This window comes from Xenopus laevis, chromosome 8L (genome assembly GCF_017654675.1).
Source record: "Xenopus laevis strain J_2021 chromosome 8L, Xenopus_laevis_v10.1, whole genome shotgun sequence".
In the NCBI taxonomy this organism is placed as follows: domain Eukaryota; kingdom Metazoa; phylum Chordata; class Amphibia; order Anura; family Pipidae; genus Xenopus; species Xenopus laevis.
Genome location: NC_054385.1, coordinates 1,377,884 through 1,399,209, shown reverse-complemented (window position 1 = coordinate 1,399,209; position 21,326 = coordinate 1,377,884). Strand labels below are relative to the sequence as shown.

The 21,326-nt window shown below is 42.6% G+C and overlaps 1 long non-coding RNA gene across 1 annotated transcript; it reads left to right on the top strand.

Moving 5' to 3' along the window:
* The first annotated feature begins 4,042 nt into the window (after window positions 1–4,042).
* LOC121396849 lies at window positions 4,043–15,908 on the top strand. The gene is made up of 4 exons (XR_005963182.1): window positions 4,043–4,563; window positions 6,742–6,902; window positions 12,854–12,927; window positions 14,434–15,908. It is a non-coding gene; the product is annotated as an uncharacterized LOC121396849 (long non-coding RNA).
* The last annotated feature ends 5,418 nt before the right edge of the window (window positions 15,909–21,326 follow it).

Sequence of the window (21,326 nt, the reverse complement as noted above, 5' to 3'; positions counted from 1 at the left end):
CGAAAAAATTGTTCTCCATCGTCTGGTTCCTTCAAGGTGAAATTCTTACCGTTGTGGCGGGCTATCAAAGCAAATGGGAAACCCCACTTGTATTGATAATTACGCTCCCGTAGTTTGCCTGTAGTCTCCCGTAGCAGTCGTCTCTGCGTGATGGTAGACAGAGCTAGGTCTTGGTATAATTCTATGCTGTCCTCTTCAATTCGCAGGTTTTTGATCTCCCTTGCTTTGGATAAGATCTGCTCCTTGGTGGTGAATTTGTGGATACAGCATAGAATATCACGAGGTTTATCTGGCCTCCCTCCAGCTACTCTATGGAACCGGTCAATAGGGATGCCTTGATCTTTGTCCCGTCCCAATAAATTGTTGAATAGCTCCAGGAGTAGTTGCTTAGCTTCAGCAATTTGTATGTCCTCCGGTATACCTCTTATCCGGATATTGTTCCGCCTGCTGCGGTTCTCAGCATCTTCTAAGCCCCTCCGAAGCAGATATATTTGCCTAGCATGGATCGAAATGGCCGACTCATGTCTGGTAAGATTAGATTCTATCTCCGTTTGGCGCGTTTCAATTGTGTGAAGACGTGTTGCAAGCGTGGAGATTTCCGTTTTAATGATCTCAGTTTCAGTGCGCTGAGAAGTTTTGATACTTGCCAGGAGCTGAATAAGATCCTCTTTCGTAGGTAATGCGGCTATTATCTCCGGCAGCCCACCCGCTGCTATGGCCGTTTTCTGTGGTGACGCACCTTGCGATGAGGCCTCGCTGTCTTCCGCCATATTGGTCTCATGTACGGAGGTATCAGGCTGTTTCTCAAAGAAATCTGCTATTCCCTTCGCCTTTTTAGGCGCCGGGGTCTTCTGGCTGAGAGGAGTATTAGTTATTTTGGAAGATTTGCCCATATTCCCAATTTGTGGAGGCAGTTAAGCAGGGTTCACGGGTCCCGGTGCGAGGAGCTACAGGTATGTGCGTCTGTTCAGCCAGCCATTCAGCCACGCCCCCTCTCTCACTTGTTCTTTGAGATTCTTTATATTCACGGTTGAATGGGCTTTGAATCCAGTCTAAGCAGCATCTGTGATGAGTCTTTTCTCTTAAAAGTGCTGAACAAACATGAGAACCCATGATAAATTTACCAAAAACAAGGAAGGGTCCTGTGGGGCCAGTCGTCTCATGAGGAATCTCTACTGAATTGTAGAACCTGAGGGCTGGAGTTTGAATCCAGACTAAGTAGCATATTAGATGTGTGTTTTCTCTTTAAAGTGCTGAACACACTTCATAATCCATGATAAATTTACCAAAAACAAGATGGGATCCTGTGTGGCCTGGTGGCTCATGGGATAGCACAGCCTGTGGGCCAGAGTCTGAATCCTCTGACCAAGGTTCAAAAACAGTCAAAGCAGCATTAAAAATGTATCTTTTCTCTTTAAAGTGCTGAACAAACATCATAATCCATGATAAATTTACCAAAAACAGGTGGCTCGTGGGGTAGCCGTGCTGGGTAGCAGAACCTGTCGGCCTGAGTTCAAATCCCATCAGAGCGTGAGTTCGACTCCCATCTGTGACTCTGCGGATCACAGGCAGGTGGGAGAGGAGGGTGTGAGTTGAAATCCTGTCTGAGTGAGATCCCTGTGGGTGCCGCCCACACTGCCAGATGGGTAAGGAAAGCCAGAATAAACATGGTTGGGACATGCGTCCTTGCAGCTCTGGGGCCCCTGCTGGGCAGGGCAGTCTCAGGGTGGAGTCCAAACTCCAGTCGAGGCCCTATCTGCAAGGTGTTGTGTCTCTCTCTGTGTGTGTGGGGGTATCCTTCAAATATGTACAGGCAGCTTAACAGCTCCTGACCAAGCTCCACTGGGGCACCACCAGGGGTGTCCCAGTGGAGTGACAACAGCACCAAATGGTTATGAAGAAATAGAATGGGAAAAAAGTGGCACTTAGAATTTAAATACTATAGTTTCTGTATTAAATTATGCTAAGTGCCACTTTTTCCCCATTAAATTTCTATTTTTTTACGAATATATAGATCTGCCACAAATATAACTAAAACAAGATCTTGATCTCTTGATACAATCTCCCCATTCTTAGTAAATATATAGTTGTAAAACATCAAGACAGCGCTAAGCCCAGGGCTGTGATGGGAATTGAACTCACGACCCTTACAACGATAAACAAAGCACTTACCACTGCTTTATAGCATCAGTCATGTTTGAATTCAAATTCTTTATAAATATATAGATCTGCCACAAATATAACTAAAACAAGATCTTGATCGCTTGATACAATCTCCTCATTCTTAGTAAATATATGTAAAACGCTTTAAAGGGATCACTAAGCCCAGGGCAGTGGTAAGAATTGAACGCACGACGCTTACAGCAAAAATCTCACGTCTTACTCCTGCGCTATTGGGTCATTTAAGACTTAAGTACAATTCTTTACGAATATATAGATCTGCCGCAAATATAACTAAAACAAGATCTTTATCGCTTGATACAATCTCCTCATTCTTAGTAACTATATCGTTCTAAAACGCTTTAAAGGAAACACGTAGCCCAGGGCTGTGGTAAGAATTGAACTCACGACCCTTAAAGCGCAAATCTCACGTCTTACTCCTGCGCTATTGGGTCATTCAAGACTCATCATCAATTCTTTCTGAATATATAGATGTGCCAGAAATATAACTAACAGTAATTTTGTCCAACCTCACTGTGACGTCTGATCTTCATCGCTTGATACAATCTCCCCGTTGTTAGTAAATATATAGATCAAACACAGTGAGACTGCACTTTAAAGGAATCATTTACTGCAGGGCTTTGGCTGGATTTGAACTCAAAACCTTAGTGTTGCCAGACGACTAAACAATGACTGAGCTAAAGCATCACTTGATATAAACTTCCCATTCTCTGTAAATATATAATGTTCACACAGTGAGACAGAACTTTTAATAAGGAATCTATTCCCAAGCTCTTGTGGGTCAGTCTCTGTCCCAGTGTATAGAGAATGTGCATGAACTGTCTTTTAGTTCCTGTAAAGGGTTAAAGACATACGTCTGGTTTTGTGGATTTTTATTTATATTTCGCCATTTACCAGGCAGAATATTTCATTGTTTGTATTTAGAAAGTTGAGGTTTGAGTCTAGTAGACTTTGAAGCTTACTTTCTGCAACCTCCGGTTCTGTTGTAAAGAGCTGCACTCTGATTGGATCTTATGCTTTCCTGACAGACAGTAGAATTAGCCAATCAAGTCACAGATATAGGCGGGTTGGGGAGAGATTAGGAACAGAAGCAACTGCACAAATAACTCTTTCCCCATGAAAAGCAAATTGTGATTTGAATGTTTTTGCACTTTGTCATAGTTTTATTCTATTACATACTGGCAGTTAAAGTAAATATGTGAATATGTGAATATCTAATGGAGAACCCATATAATATGAGCTTATTTGGGTCCCACAGAACCACTAGAGGTATTTGGGGGGATCATTTTCATTCCAGAGGCGCATCCACTAAGTCTCACATTAGCTTTAGGTCAGTCTATGAATGGCCCATCTTTAGCCTCCCCAAACAAAAAATTCACCCCCTGCCTATGAGGACACGGCTCAGGTATCAAGAGATGTCACAGCACCATCCGTAGAATCAATTTAAAAAGTCTTTATTGGTTTACATGGCTGGAATGTCCAACAAGCAACAACGTTTAGGCCCAAACACGGCCCTTTCTCAAGCGACTGATCACTTTGAGGTCATATAGTTTTATACTATTTTATACAATGTCCATCTACAGGCCAAAGGGGAAGAATACAATCTAACAAAAATCAGTGGGGCACAAGGGGTACAGTCGTACCAGGCCTGTGCCTAAAGGAAGGCCCGACTGTGTTGCACTTTTCAAATTAGCCGGGCCCCCCTTGATAGCGCCAAAGTGATGCGCAAAGTCCTGAGCCGCCAAAGAAAGGGTTGCCACCTCCTGTCCCGTGGAACTCTGGGATGTAATGGGGGTGGGTCTGTGATGCAGCAGGGGAGGGTCCATGATATCAGGGGTGGAGCTATGATGTGGCAATCAGTGATTGGGAGCCTGAGATGAATAAAATACAGGAGGAAATTGCTGGTGTTAAAGGAACAATACACAGACCAAGTCCTATTTGAAATATCGCTGAATAATGTTCATTATTCAATGGAAAAGTTAAAAATGAATATTTTTTTTGTGATGAAAACTCAATAAATTTGAGTGAGACACAAGGGATTACGCCGCTGGTAAAGTGTGTGCCTGGAAAGAAAGGTCCCTGAGGCAGCAACGCATTTAGAAGTTTGAACTACCGGGACACCATAGACCATGTGATGCACAGAGAGAGAAGCGCCATGCTGGGAGGTCACAATGGAGCTCCAGCCATTTAGAGGACTTCCCACACAGCGGCATGGAGGAGCGCAATCAGCATCAGCTGGGGGTGGGGGAGAGAGAGGTCACACGGTAGATCCCGGCATCATAGGGGCATCGGCACAAGTGGAGTCACACAGCGGAGATCCCAAAGGAAGCCTATAGCTCAGCAGTGTTTCTGTCCCTAGAGCAGACACAGCTCCAACATAAGGTAAATGACACCGGGGAATACACCGATTATGTGGAGAGAACTGATGGGCCCCAATTTTTTAACTGGAAATTTTATTTTAATTCATAAGGAGGTTAAAATTTAATTTTCCATTTTGAAAAGTTCTAATGAAACTAAAGGTGGCCATAGACATAGACATCGCCAAACTAGCGGATAAGTCATGTATTAACAGGATTTTGTGGCAGATGGAACTGATGATGCGCCATCATTACTTGAAGGGATTGTTGTGCATCAAACAGGGAAATGGTGGAACAAAAGGTCTGACAAAAAGTGGACGTCACTAGTGATGAGGGTAAAGCTCTGCGGAGTTTGGAGAGTAATGTTGCCATAGTGATTATATAGGCTAATAAAGGGAGAGGTGTTGTTATATTAAATAGGTGGGATCATATCAATGAAGCCATAAGACAACTAAGTAATACTGAGCATTATGACAAGTTACAATCACACCCCCCCACTTGGTGTATTAAGAAACAGGTGGAAGGTGGATGATGTCATACTAACGAGGGAATGTAATTAAAAGTCGTAAGCGTTATATAAAATGGCACCTCTGGGAATGTTTAGCGCTGCTCGTAATGTAAATTCAGTCGCCAGCGATTATTACATATGCGCATTTTGGTTAAGCGAAGGTTTAGCGTTAACACCTGCTCTGGAGTTTCATTAAATATTCTGCCGCAAAAAAAGGTTTCGCGTTTGCGAAATTTTATTACATCCACTGGGAACGTTCTCAAAAACTATTTGTTCACAAACTTACAGATGAATTCACTGACGTCTTTAATCCATCAAAAACGACGCAAACGTCGTCGCTAACGTTCACACTCGTCTTTGTGCAACTTAAACATATTACATTCCCCCTTAAGCACCTTCGATTCAGGTATGGATCGGTTATCCAGAAACCCGCTATCCAGAAAGCTCAGAATTATGAAAAGGCTTTTTTTATCAAAATCATTAAATTTTAAAAACTGATTTCCTTTTTCTGTGTAATAATAAAACAGTCGCTTGTACTTGATCCCAACTAAGATATAATTAATCCTTATTGGAGGCAAAACCAGCCTATTGGCTTTATTTAATGTTTATATGATTTTCTAGTAGACTTAAGGTATGAAGATCCAAATTATAGTAAGATCCATTCAGGGTCGGACTGGAGCCTTGGGGGTCCACTGGGGCTGTAAAACGAAGGGCCCTCCTGGCAGTCCCTTTAAATGTCGCACAAATGTGCAGTAAATATCTGTTATTCTATCACTAAGAATAACAGAGATTTTCTCACAACAACACATCCACGTGTACCTGTTTTATATTTGTTACCCGAAATTCATAAAAGCCTCATTAACCCCCCTGGGTAGTCCCATTGTATCAGGTATGGGCTCTATTTTGCAGCCATTGTCACAATTAGTGGATACAAACCTCCAGATATTGTGACAAATATACAGGAATGTCTTAAGGATACGACAGATTTCCTATGTAGATGAAAGGAATTTACACATGTTGGATGTGAGTGGATATTATGTCCTATGATCCAGGGTTGGACCGGTCCAGATCACCCTAGCAACCATGCATTGATTTGAATAAGGGACTGGAATATAAGTAGGAGAGGCCTGAATAGAAAGATGAGGAATAAAAAGAAGCAATAACAATAAAATTGTGGCCTTACAGAGCATTTGTTTTTTAGAAGGGGTCAGTGACCCCAATATGAAAGTTGCAAAGAGCCAGGAGAAGATAAATAATTCAGACACTATTAAAAAAGAAAGTGAAGGGCAATTGAAAAGTTGCTTAGAATTAGCCATTCTATTACATACTGGCAGTTAACATAAAGGTGAAGCAGCCCTTTAAGGTGTGTGGGAAACAAAGTCATGTTGTATTTGAGTGACAATGTTCCAGTGAGGGAGATGAATATGTGAATATCTAATGGAGAACCCATATAATATGAGCTTATTTGGGTCCCACAGAACCACTAGAGGTAGTTGGGGGATCATTTTCATTCCAGAGGCGCATCCACTAAGTCTCACACACAAGCACATTAAAGGCTCTACCTAAGGGACAATTCATTAAAATAAGGAAAATTGCCTGTTAATTGCTGTAAAGCCCTGGCCTATTGAATAAATGGAGTAACTATGAGCAACTGTAAATGGAGACTAATGGGGATGTGATTTTTATTATTTCTAGGGTGAAATGGTGGTGTCCATACTCAATGAGATACGAGTGACCCCACGGTGCTTAGAGAAAGTGGTTCCAGCACTTCAGTCCATGGCTGATTATTCCTCCGATCTCTGCCAACTTCTGCCTTTAATGCTACAGATGGAGCCTGAGAAGCGCTGTACTGTAAAGTAAGTATCTGTATATATCTATTTCACCTGTGTATATACAAAGGCCAATAAGAATTCATTCTATTTCATTATTCCTTTTTCCCAACACCTCTCCTAATTAGTAATAGCCCAATTGGCTAGGATCAATACATGTGTATAAGTGAATGAGGCAAAGTTGAAATAGAATGTGAGAAGTTGTGCTAAACACAGCAGAGCTGATTCTACTTTATGTTTCTTTCATATGTCAGTGAGTTAGTGGAAGTGGCCTGTGTGAAGCAGTGCTTGGCTCCGGCTGCTTCACCTTTGTCTGCCCTCAAAAATCCCTTGTTGCCTGGCACAATCCATCAACTGGCGGAGGCTCCAATAGACTTTAGCTGACACTCCTGTCTGACCACATCTTAACACATATACAGGTATGGGATCTGTTATCCAGAAACCTGGTATCCAGGAACAGTCCCATAGACTCCATTTTATCTAATAATACACATTTTTCTGTGTAATAATAAAACTTGTACTTGATCCCAACTGAGATATGATAAATCCTTATTGGAAGCAAAACCAGCCTATTGGCTTTATTTAATGTTTATATGATTTTCTAGTAGACTTAAGGTATGAAGATCCAAATTACAGAAAGATCCGTTATCCAGAAAGACCCAGGTCCCAAACATTCTGGATAACAGGTCCCATACCTGTACTTCATATTGAACGAGACTCCCTGTGAAACAAAACCATAAGGAAAAAGAAAGTAGAGCAGATCCCCTTTGTTTCAACATTTGTCCCTAAGAGCAAGTGAATCCACTTATACATCACTACTGGCCCACAGTTCATAAAGATCCCACATTGGGAAAATACTGTAAGAACTGCCCTTACTTCTTATAAAAGGGCTGGAAATGTTGCTGATAAATTGGTGACGGATAGAGAAAGACACGCGGTTCTTACATAAAGTAGGTACATTTCCATGTCTAAACTGCTGTAATTCAATCATAAAGGGGGAGTATGTGACTCGTCCATTAAAAGGTAACAAAATATGTGTGAAACAATATGGCGCATGTAATACTGATTATGTGATATACGGCATTGCCCATGTGGGAAGATGTATGTGGGTCAAACCTCCAGGAAAGTGACAGTAAGGATCAATGAACATAAAAGATCTGTCACTAATTTAATACAAAGGAGGCCAAGACACAGACACCTGTGGGGAAATCTTTTTTTGAACACAAACATATCAGTGCAAGTGTCAGGTGGTTAGTATTGAAGAGGTTAAATTATTGAATAGGGGTAGTCAGGGCCACCATCAGGGGGTACAGTCGTACCAGGCCCGGGCCCCCCTTGACAGCACCAAATATAAAGCAGTCCATGAATGATATTCCAGGTTTGGTACTAGGGTTGCCACCTGGCCAGTAAAAATGATGGTTGATCCCAATATAATTAATAGGGGAAAAAATATATAGGAAGGCTGGTATTTTTTTCCAGAAACGGTGGCAACCCTATTTGGTACAGACCACATGGGGTTACAGTGATGGTTCTATGTGATCATGTGACTGGCGTCTCACCGGAATCCTCCGCGTTCTGGGAAAGCTCGGGCAGTTTGCGCAGAGGTCCAGAGGGAAGATCCGCTCAGAGGTGGGATTGGATTGGTGGATCTGAGTCAGGTGACAGTTGCTGATGGTGCAGCTGTAGAACGAGAGGAGGACGGTGGCATCTTCTTCCAAGATTCTCCTAGGGGAGGCACATAACTAGTTTTGGGATTAAAGTGATGTTTAACTTTGTCCAATTGAATCCCTTAATGCTGGTGCCCAGGTACTGGTCAAGGAAAGGAGAACCACAGGGAATATGATACTGCTGAAAATGAAAGGAAGGATTTACAGCTCATGGAAGTTGATCTGCAGGAACTGAACGTCCTCGGGTTGGAGGAGACCCACTGGGCACCAGGCGCTAGAGCCTTCTTCACGCTGCAGCCTGTAATGGATAGAAGGAATCAGCCAATCTCTTGCTGCCATACACCTGTGACTCCCAGCTGTAAGCCCACACCAGGGTGCTGGGAGTTACCTATGGAAGCTCTTTGGAAGACAAGCTGGTACCTTGAGTACTGGGGGCCGATAGATTTGTACCACTGGCTGGACCCTGTAATATCCTCATCCCGTATGGTGCGGTCGTGCATGCCCAACGCATAGTGGCACAAGGCTTTGGGAAGGAACATACAGCTCATTTAACTAATTTTACAGATCTGGGGCGTGTGCCAACAGACTGGCATATACAACTCACCAGGGATCACTGAACACTTGGCACACCCACTAAGAAGAGCCAATAGGACGAAGCAACGGAACATCTTGTGGATCTGATAGGTGCACAGACAATGGGTGGTCGCCCAATCAGGTCCAGAGCTGCTGCCCACACTCACCTACATCTCTATTGAGAATAACAACAGGATCATTAGTCCCGCCTACCCCTGGGTGTGAGCCACTGGCAACTGTGCCCATATACAGCCTGGCATCTGCCCAGTGATCATGCACCAAAGGCACCCACCCCTCTCCATTGCACGGCTCCCTATAGGTTTCCAGTGGTGGGGACCCCATTTAGCCCCAGAGACCCACTACACACTATGAGGCTACAGCAGATTATTTTTTCATGCTGCACTATGTATCTGTGCCAGCAGGTGGGACCCTGCTACTTTATATGGTGAGAATTAGACGCCACAGGATAGCATCTGGCCTACAGAGTTACAATCTAAATTTGGTGCATGAGACGTAGCACGTTTATGACTGTATATAACATGTACATCCAGCATTGGTCCAATTGCACTCTAATTGTCCCCACCCCCTGCCCAATATTAATATAAAGTCTACAGCTTCTGTGCTTGGTTGGACTTTTAATTCAGTAGACAAGGGATGCTGGGAGTTGTAGTTAAGTAAAAAAATAGAAACAATATGAAGAAGAGATTGTTTGTTATAATAGATTTAACAAGGGGTTAATATAGCCAACAAGGGGTTAATATAGATTGGGGGGTCCAGTGAAATAATTTCATCCCCCCCAAATTTGTGATTGGGAAACATGTTTATCATCTACTTTCGATTCTATCGAAGGTTCTGATTCCTAGAAATGTTTTGCAAGTGCCCCCTAATTCCAACCACATGTTCCTGCGCCCCCAGGGGATGTGTGTGCTCCAAGCCTGCACCAAACGGTTGCTAGCAACAGTGTTCCCTAGCAACAGCGGCCCCCCAACACAATTCTTTGGGCCTTTGGCACATTATGGAAAGCCTGTCATTTGCATGACAGATGTCTCTGTCAGAGGAAGGGTGCCGGGAGTAGCAACCTTTATATCCAGGGGGCATGGGAACTTTTTCTAATGTACAGGCGGTCCATAGTCTCAGCCATAGCTCCTTGTACTTGGCAGAGGAACTAGCACTTTAATCAGAGGCAAGATTTCCCAGGAGGAGGTAAATAATTATTAATGTCATTAATATCTCCTCCTATTAATGTGATGAGCTGTCTGACATTAATGAGCCACTACACTGTAACCATTGGTATGACTGGGAAACTTCATTTCTTACCCAACCCTAATATTTAAGGCAGTAAATATTGAGGGAATTTGTGGTTCAGGTAGGTGAGACAATAGGCCACAGCACAGATTAAGTTCATAAATGGAATCTGACACCACCTTTATAAATGTTCAATGCAGTTTGGCTGACTTTTATTAGGAACAAAATTATCCAATTTATCACACTCTTTACATAAGAATTTGCAGTCCCAGTTCAACACCCACATTGGGGTACACAGTGACACATTCCTTGCCCCCCACTACTGTAATATATGGATGTTTGCGTATGGCAGTGAAAAAAGAAATTCCATACAAATGACAAAGTACTGGGGATAGGGGGCAGCCTTCTCTAGTTCCATTGCTTATGTCTAGTGGTACTGAGAGAACACCTTTCACCCAAACCTGGGCTGATGGAACATTATATAATGACATTCGTTTTGCTTGAAAATTGGTGGGGATTGCAATGTTAAGTAGAGTTGCAGCTAAAAAGTCCCAATCTATGTGATCAAATGCCTTCTCCACATGCGTATGCTCCTTCGTTTCCCGTCCCATTACAAATCCGACCTGGTCTCTGTGAATACAATGAGGTAACAAGGGTTTTGTGAATAAAAGACTGTGCTTGCTTAGTTTTCAAGCTCTTGGTGAACATCTTCCCTGATTTATTACCATATTCAAAGTATTGTTGTTTCAATGGGGATAAGTATGAGTATTTGATCAGTGTATTAAGTGTGTGTAACTGTAATCTCTCCCACCTTAAGTAGGTGATATTGGGTTGATTCGATCACTATGTCTGGAATGCAGGTGGTCTGTTGACTGTCCTCGATCCTATGGAAATTTTTAAACCTGCCTGATCAACATCTGATCAATTCTTCGCCAGATATCGTCAGTGGAGGCCCATCAGAAGACCCCATACATTGGCCAATAAGCTTTAAGTCCTGTGTATGGCCACCTTATGTCAGTGATTCCATATACTGCACAGGCAGAGAGCAGGGAACTGGATAATCACAACTTTATGTCTGAGAAGAACTGAGTCGTTGGATTCCTATTTCCCAGCAACTGAATAGGAGGGAGAAAAATGAGAGTGAGTAGCAGGCAGATAATGGCAGATGTTATGAAGAATGCAGAGGAGGGATCAGACTTACCTGCGGTGCCAGATGTTATAGTATTGGCCACTTTCCTGCTCATCCCTGGCAGCATAATAATAATCTCTGAGTTTACCCAAAAGTTATTATTATGCTGCCATAGGAATGACCAGGAAAGGGGAAAATCATATCATACTTACCTAGATTTTCTTTTCCTGATCCTTCACATGACAGTGGGCACCGTTGGGACCTTCCCAAGCAGAACATCTATATTTAGGGAGGGAATAACAAGAGGTTAAGCCCCGTACAGGCTACTGCCCCTGAATATACTCACCTCTCTTGAAGTATTTTAGGGTTCAGCACTAAATGAAGGAAATGAAGGAGTAAACTTACAGTTTGAGGCGCAGAACTGGATAAAATAACTTTCAACTGCTGCAAGATAAATTCATACATTTTAAAGTTACAGGTAATATAAGAAGAGAAAATTGTGAGCAGACTAGAAGATAATGCATTAGACAGAGTAACCATATAGACTGTCACATATAGTAACCTAAACACCAGGGAGTGACTGGATTCCTGTCTCGTGAGCTCTTCTGCCTATAAAATCTCTTTGGCTTTGTGCCCGGCCCTTGGCTAATCGGATACCGCCATGACTTATTGCCTGAGAATCCAACAACTGCCACCGGGGCCACAAGAGAGTCCTAACAAATAATCAGGGAATGGAGCCCAAACACAAGGGCTGGACTTAGACTGGCCCGGGTCACAAACAGATAACAGGATCAGAATTGTGAGGCAACTGAAGGAACAAGCCGGGGTTTAAACCAGGAATGTCCCAGGGGACAAGAACAGGAGCCAAAGGAACCCCAGTTAGAGGAACAGAGCACCTGGGACTAAGTACACTTGACTTATAACAGGCAGTGAGTCGGTGCAGTGCAGGGAGTTATAGAGCCAATCTAATGGCTAATACTGAGCACCTGTGGCCACATAGAACACCAGGTTCCCTGTTCAACTCCCCGCAGGATGCCCCCCAGACACAAGGTAGGTCTCCACTCAGTACCCTCATGTATTGATGTCATTTATAAGCAGCACATTTATAGCTAGAACTACATGCAACATAGTGATGCCAAAGCAACACTAATATACAATGAGTGTATGTAATATAGACACTAAGTATACTAAGTACCAACTGTAATAATATAGCAAGATTGTGCATTCTAATTCTATCATTAACTTAACATAGTGAATAGGGACACATGAAACCCCCTGTACTGCAGCACCCACTATTAATACTGAGTATCTGTGTCACTTTACCAATTCACACTGATTTTTTGGTGGTTGTAACTGGGACTTAGGGGGTAATTACAGAAGAAGCCGACCCCTCAGCTGCAGGAGAACCAGCGACCCCTCCCCAGTGAGGAACCAACAAGTGAGCAATTTTAATGAATATATATATTAGTAAATGTCATTTGCAGTGGGACCTGGTAACACCTGTCCAATACCTGTATCTCAGTTTGGTTATTTAAGATTGACAGTCGGTGAAGCCAAAACACACAGCAGGCTGAAAAGGAATAGTAAACTGTCATTGTATTAGGAGCTTTTCACTGAAAGGAACATTATTCAGATCATTTACCTGATTCATCATATAACTGCAAGCTGAAATGGCTGGACAACATGTTGTTTCTTCAAGTCTGTGCCCTTATACAGCACAAGAGTTCTGTTCCCCACGAATTACCAGGCTGGCAATTATACTTCTGATTGGTCCTTGCTCGTCCTACCTAGTGGGAGGGGGGATTTAACCCATAATGTGCTGATCTATAGGACGTGAAGGGAAGTAATTAAAGGGGTGGTTCACCTTTAGGTTAACTTTTAAAGAATAGCTAATTCTTAGCAACTTTTCAATTGGTCTTTTTTTTTCAAATTTTTTAATTATTTGCCTTCTTCTGACTCTTTACAGCTTTCAAACAGGGGTCACTGACCCCATCTAAAAAACAAATGCTCTGTAAGGCTACACTTGTATTGTTATTGCTATATGCGGATTTTAAATACGTTTTCCAGCCAATCCTGTTTCTGCTTCCTCGACTTGACTGAAGTAGAGCAGGAACTATCCCTCTATTGCCCCCAATGGCTCTAACATGTATGACTGGAGCAGCAGCAGGTCAGTAAGGGAACAAGGTTGTTTTTTGGTGGAAATAGAGCAAATGGGAGAGAAGTGACAGGGTGGGACAGAGTAGAGAAGAACAATAAAAAAGCAATGTTAACAGAAGTGATATTCTGAGACAATTTGCTATTGGTTTTCATTTTTTTTTATTTGTGGTTTTTCAGTTATTTAGCTTTTTACTCAGCAGATCTTCAGCAATTTTAGCAATCTGGTTGCTAGGGTCCAAATTCCCCTAGCAACTATGTTGAATAAAAGACTGGAATATAAATAGGAGAGGCCTGAAGAGAAAGACGATTAATAGTAGCCTTACAGAGCATTTGTTTTTAGATGGGGTCAGTGACCCCCATTTGAAAGCTGGAAAGATTTGAAGGCAAATAATTTGAAAACTATAAAAAATAAATAAAGACCAAATGAAAAGTTGCTTAGATTTGGCCATTCTATAACATGCTAAAAGTTAACTTAAAGGTGAACCAGCCTTTGAGTGTTTTAAGTCAGCTTTCTTTAGCCCCCCAAACAAAAAAATCCCCCTCGCCCATGGTTATTGATATTTTTTATAACTCATCTCTCTATACAGGCCCTTTCCAATTCATATTCCAGTATCTTATTCAAATCAGTGCATGGTTGCTATGGGAATCTGGACCCTAGCAACCAGATGGCTGAAATTGCAAACTGAAGAGCTGCTGAATAAAACACTAAATAAGTCAAAATGAACAAAAGTCTCCCGACTCAGCGCCACTTACTGAAATTCTCTCGTTTTGTCTCTTCTCTCCACAGAACATTCTCCTGGAAGGATTTGGACTTGTGTTTTAGCCGACTCCAATTGGGAGCGATTTTCCTGGGTCTCCTACAACAGAGCCGTGGAGTTGGCAGTGGATGGAGCACGTGGTTGTGTGTGAATGGCAGCTTGACTCTGTGTGTGTCAGTTGAATAAGGTTCTTCCACCCAAAATGGCAGCTTCCTTCTGTGCAATCATTGATCAATATTTGTCTGGTGTTGGCATCCAGGGAGATGGGCCTCACACTTAACCTTGTATATGCTGGACACGGGAACGTTCAGGTCTCTGCACAAGGACCTGTAGCTTTGAGATGCTCCTCATTCATTACATACACTTTCTCCCACACAAAGCTGCAGGAATGGGGCACAATTTTAACATATTATCCAGATCCAGACCAGCCTCTATGGAGGCCCCATTAAACCACATCTCAGTTTTATTAACTCTGCAGTGACAATTCTCTCTGCTCATGGCTCTCCATAGCCTGTAAGGGAGCAATCATTTCCAGGTTATAAAAATTCCCAACTGTGTCACGTAGAGCTGGGCTTTTCCCAACTGTTGTGCCTCCTGGAGAAACCCAAGCTGAAGGCTGGAGAAGCCTCTTGTTTTCTCTAACAAATGGGCAGTGTTAGTGAGCAGCTCAGAGACTCCATGGTTGGCAGTGTTTGCCTCTTCCTCTATGTGTTTGCTATGGAGTGTCGGGTCAATACCATATAAATAAGGGAGAGGGAGTTGTTGATGTGACGTGGTGGCCTAGTGGATAATGCATTTGGCATAGATTGTTGTGATCTTGAGTTTGAATTCAGCCTTAGTTGTGTTTGAAATATGTTGTTTGTCTTTAAAGTGCTGAATAAACATGTTGATGATGTTGATACAAAAGACAATGCTCATCTGTTGGGTGGCACAGTGACTCCTGTGGAGCAGAAAATGTGGGACCGGCCTGAGGAATTGGGTTTTTATCCAGGTGTAGCAGTGAGTGAGAAGTGTCTTTTCCCTTTAAAGTGCTGAACAAACAGGATAATCCATGATAAATTTACCAAAAACAAAGTTGTATCTTGTGTGGCAAGGTGGCTCATGGTGTAGCACTCCTGTGTAGTAGAGTCTGTGGGTCGGAATTTGAATCCTTTGGCAGGGGACTAGGGTTCGAATCCAGTAGTGATTCTCTTTAAATTGCTGAACAAACATGATAATCCATGATAAATTTACCAAAAACACAATAGAATCTTGTGCGGACAGGTGGCTCGTGGAGTAGCACTGCTGGGTAGCAGAACCTGTCGGCCTGAGTTCAAATCCCATCTGTGACTGTGCGGATCGCAGGCAGGTGGGAGAGGGCGTGAGTTCAAATCCCGTCTGTGACTGTGTGGGGCGCAGCCAGATGGGTGAAGTAGGCCGGAGCAAACATGGTTGGGGGCTGTGGGCCACTCCACAAGTGAAAAAGCAGGGGTTATAGAAAAAGTTGTTGTGAAAATTACAATTTTGATTGGCTAAAAATTATATTCCCCTTCGGCCAATTTATTTGGAATTCGAAGCTCAGCCATCTTTCTTGATACCCAGACTCCTCCCACCTTTGCACATCTTGTCTTACCTGCAACGCCCACTGCTGCCATGTTGGTGTCTTACCTGGAACCCAGACTGAGGCCATCTTGACGTGTCTTACCTGGACTGCGGCCATCTTGACGTGTCTTACCTGGACTGCAGCCATCTTGACGTGTCTTATCAGGATCTCGGCCATCTTGATTTGTCTTACCTGGTATCTGGCCATGTCTCAACTCAGACTGTGACCATCTTGACGACACTTACCTGGTATCTGGACTGTGACCATCTTGAGGACACTTCTTTGGAACTTGGAATGCAGCCAACTTGAGGACATTTACCTGGAACACAGTTTTTAGACATTTTGAGGGCACTTACCTGGAACACAGTACTTACATGGATCTTGGAATTCAGACGTCTTCAGGAATTGAACTCAGAATCGTTGCGTTGGAAGGTGCGCACATATCCCCTGCGCCATCACATCGCTTGCTTCAATTTAATAATTTTTGGTAAATATATAGTTTAAACAGGTTGAGACAGACCTTTAAATTAAACTTTTAGCCACAGACTTTAGAAGGAATCGAACTCAGAGCCACTGCGTTGGAAGGTGCACACATATCCACTGCACCATTCCATCACTTACTTCAAAATCCCAATTTTTGGTAAATATATAGTTTAAACAAGTTGAGACAGAACTTTAAAATGATGATTTAGTCTCGTGCTTTAGCGGGAATTGAACTCAGAACCATTGCATTGGAAGGCAAACAAATTTCCACTGAGCCATTGTATCCGCTGTTATATATGTGCTTATTTTTAGTAAATATATAGTCAAAACAAGTTGTGATAGAACTTTAAAGGAACATTTAGCAAAGAGCTTTGACAGGAATTGAACTCAGAACTCTCACATTATAAGACGCTGATAATTTCACTGAGCTATTTCATCACATGATACAAACATACCCAATCTTAGTAAATATATAGTTATAAAACATTGAAACTGCACTTGAAAGAGTTTACTTAGCCCAGAGCTGCGGTAAGAATTGAACTCATGACCCACAGTGCAAAAAACACATAACTTACCGCTGCGCTATTGGGTTAATCAAGATTCAACTGTAATTCTTTATAAATATATAGATGTGCCACAAATAGAACTAAAACAACATATTGATGGTTTTATACCCAGTCTTACTAAATATATCGTTCTAAAACGTTGAGACAGCGATTTAAAGGGATCACTTAGCCCAGAGCTGTGGTAAGAATTGAACTCACGACCCTTACAGCAATAAAATGGCTAACTTACCACTGCGCTATTGGGTCAGTCAAGATGCTGCTGCAATTCCTTATAAATATATAGATCTGCCACAAATATAACTAAAACAAGATCTTGTTTTATTGATACAATCTCCCCATTCTTAGTAAATATATAGATCAAACACAGTGAGACTGCACTTAGCCCAGTGTTTTGGTGGGAATTGAACTCACGACCCTTACAACGAAAAACAAATAAAGAACCTCTGCGCTAGTGGGTCACTCAAGGTTTTGCAGCAATTCTTTATAAATATATAGATCTGCCACAAATATAACTAAATAAATCCTAAAAATTTGTCCCACCTCAATGTGATCTCTGATCTTGATCACTTTGTAGAACCTGCCCATTCTTAGTAAATATATAGTTGTAAAACATCGAGACTGCACTAAGCCCAGGGCTGTGGTGGGAATTGAACTCACGACCCTTACAATGAAAAACAAATAAATTACCGTTGCACTATTGGGTCGTTTGAGATTTGATTGCCATTCATTATAAATATATAGATGTGCCACAAATATTACTAACACTGATTTTGTCCCACCTCAATGTGATCTCTGATCTTGATCACTTTGTAGAAGCTGCCAATGCTTAGTAAATATATAGTTGTAAAACATTGAGACTTTAAAGGAATCACTTTGTCTAGTGGTTGGAATTAAAGTCAAAACCTTAGGATTATGAGGACAAACAACAACCACTGGGCTACGACATCACTTGATAGAAACGTCTCATTCTTAAGATCACTTATCGTAGTGTCTTGACTGGAATTGCACTTGTAACCTTCAGATATTTCCTACACTATTTGGTGTGTGCGGTGGGAGACAAGTGGAGCAATATCTGGAGAAGACTTGGACATCAGTCGGCTCGTCGATCCGATTGGCTGGAAAATTCTGATCGGGCTCCTTTAAGGCAACTGAACATGGGCCATTGTTAGTGCTGAATCATCAGATACAGGTAGAATTGTATTGTATATTTATTAAGAATGGGGAGTTTGTATCAATTGATGACGACTGCCGACGACAAATCACCCGAAAATGCCTCTCCATTGGAATTAATTAAAATGGCTGCACTTGATCCCAACTAAGATATAATTAATCCTTATTGGAAGCTTTATTTCATGTTTATTTGATTTTCTAGTAGACTTAAAGAACCAAATGACAGAACTGAAGATCCAAATTACAGAAAGATCTGTTATCTGAGCTTGAGCATTCTGGATAACAGGTCCCATAGCTGTAATAATAAAACTGTCACTTGTACTTGATCCCAACTAAGATATAATTAATTCTTATTGGAGGCAAAACCAGCCTATTGGCTTTATTTCATGTTTATTTGATTTTCTAGTAGACTTAAAGTATGAAGATTCAAATTACGGAAAGATCCATTATCTGGAAAAACCCCATTCCTGAGCATTCTGGATAACAGGTCCCATAGCTGTAATAATAAAACACTTGTATTTGATCCCAACTAAGATATAATTAATCCTTATTGGAAGCAAAACCAGTCTATTGGCTTTATTTAACGTTTACATGATTTTCTAGTAGACTTAAGGTATGAAGATCCAAATTACGTTATCTGGAAAACCACCGCTCCCGAGCATTCTGGATAACAGTTCCCATACCTGTAATAATAAAACACTTGTATTTGATCCCAACTAAGATATAATTAATCCTTATTGGAAGCAAAACTAGCCTTATGGCTTTATTTAATGATGACATGATTTTCTAGTAGACTTAAGGTATGAAGATCCAAATTACAGAAAGATCCATTATCCAGAAACCAACAGGTCCCAAGTATTCTGGATAACAGGTCCCATACCTGTAATAATAAAACAGTCGCTTGTACTTGATCCCAACTAAGATATAATTAATCCTTATTGGAAGCAAAACCAGCCTATTGGCTTTATTTAATGTTTACATGATTTTCTATTAGACTTAAAGAACCAAATGCCAGAACTGAAGATCCAAATTACAGAAAGATCCCTTATCTGGAAAACCCCAGGTCCTGAGCATTCTGGATAACAGGTCCCATAGCTGTACTTGTATGGCACACACAGACAGAGTATGGAACAGACAGGTAGGGAAGAATAGGCACAGGTAGATCAGGGTAGGAGACTTATCAGGGTCACTGTAAGATGAGCAGCACATATAGTAGTACTAAGTACAGTGACACCACTACTTCTTGTACAGTCTGTGTGAGGTGGATCAGTGCAGGGGGATTAGAGGAGTGAACAATGGAGGGTTATTAATATCATTTACCCCGTCAGCACAGAATTGTGGGTGATGCTCTGGCCCCCCACACCCCCAAAGCAATAAGACCCCCACCTCCCCAAAGCAATGAGGCCCCCACACCCCCAAAGCAATGAGACCCCCCACACCCCCTAAGCAATGAGACAAGGAGACACATTTGCAAAGTTTTGGCTCATGTTTATTTGGCAATACAGGATTCCCATTGCACTTCAGTCCATTGTGGCTACAGGTAAGTACCAGATCCGGTCTCTGCACTGACAGTTGTACAGTTGTACCCCCCCCCCCACACTAATGGGTCCAAAGAACATTATTTCGGGGACCCGTGGGTGACATTCATCCGATACAAATCATCCAGTGTGGGACAAATAAACACCTCAATAACTTTCTTTATATCATTAAAGAGCATGAGTGGCACCATCTCTTGGCAAGATCCCGGCCCAGCCTGGCTATGCCCACACGTGGTACAGGTCTGTGTCTATTGATCCCCCTGCTACTGCCTGATTAACCCCTTTACTCCTGAGGGTCGGGTGGGTGCACGTGCCCTTTCTTACCCTCCCACCCACAACTAAGACTGAGGCGAAAGAGAAAGCAATGATTTAGCTTGGGGTGGGTGCCCCTCCATTACACAGACATTGGCCTCCTATTAATAACGGCTGCTTGGTCCTGTGTCTTATTGGGGAGTGGAATTTGGGCCAGGGGGGCGCAGGGTGAATCCGGGAGATGATTCATCATTTATTGATATAGTGCCTACAAGTTACACAGTGCTTTACATTAGATACAAATGGAACAGTCAGTAAATAACAAACAAGGGTTACAGAGAACAATAGGTACAATAGGATTAGAGGCCCTACACGTGAGACTTTACAAACTAAAGATTAGGATACAATTGAGACATTAGGAAACAATTTTGTGATTATGATACAGTAATGATTGAATAATTAAGGTGAATAAGCTTCTTTAAACAGGCGGATCTTTAAGGAGCATTGGAACGTTTGGAAAGAAGGAGAAAGTCTGAGAGCTGGAGGCAGAGAGTTCTAGAGAAAAGCAGAAGCCAGAGAGAAGTCTTGTAGGTGAGAATGGGCAGAAGTGATGAGAGGAGAGAGAAGATCAGAAGCAGAGCAAAGGTTAGAGAAGGAGAGTATTTGGAGATAAGAGATGAAATATTGGGAGGGACTTTACTGTTAAGGGCCTTGAATGAGTTTGAATTTGATTCTAGAGGAGATTGGGAGCCAGTGAAGAGACAAACATATGGGAGCAGCTGATGTTGAGCGGTGAGATAGATGAATGAGTCTAGCAGCCACATATAGATCAGATTGGAGTTGAGAAAGGCGACTTGTTGGAATACCTGCGAGGAGTAGGTTGCAGTAATCAAGGCGGGAGATGATAAGTGGGCAATGTTGTGCAGCTGAATACGACAAGGTTTTGCCAGTGTTTGAATGTGCGGTTTCAGGTGTGACATCCAGGAGGAGACAGCAGAGAGACACTCTGTAACTTGGGAAAGGACACAAGGAGAGAGGTCAGGAAAATACCCGGTGGGCCCCGACCTTCAAGGGGCCCCGCCGGGCCAGACCCCCAATCGTAATAGTTAAAAAAAACGTAGCCGGCGCGATGCGCTGTCTGCACATTCTCGTCGGCAAGGGTGCCGTCTGCGCATGCGCGCCGGCATGGGACAACGCCAAAGGGGAGCGCGGCGCTGGTGCAGCAGCAAGGGGAGGCAGGGGCCCTGCAGCAAGGGGAGGCGGGGGCTGGGGGGCCCTGGACAGCAGTCCCGGTGGGCCCCAGGCCCCCCAGTCCGACCCTGGCAGAGAGA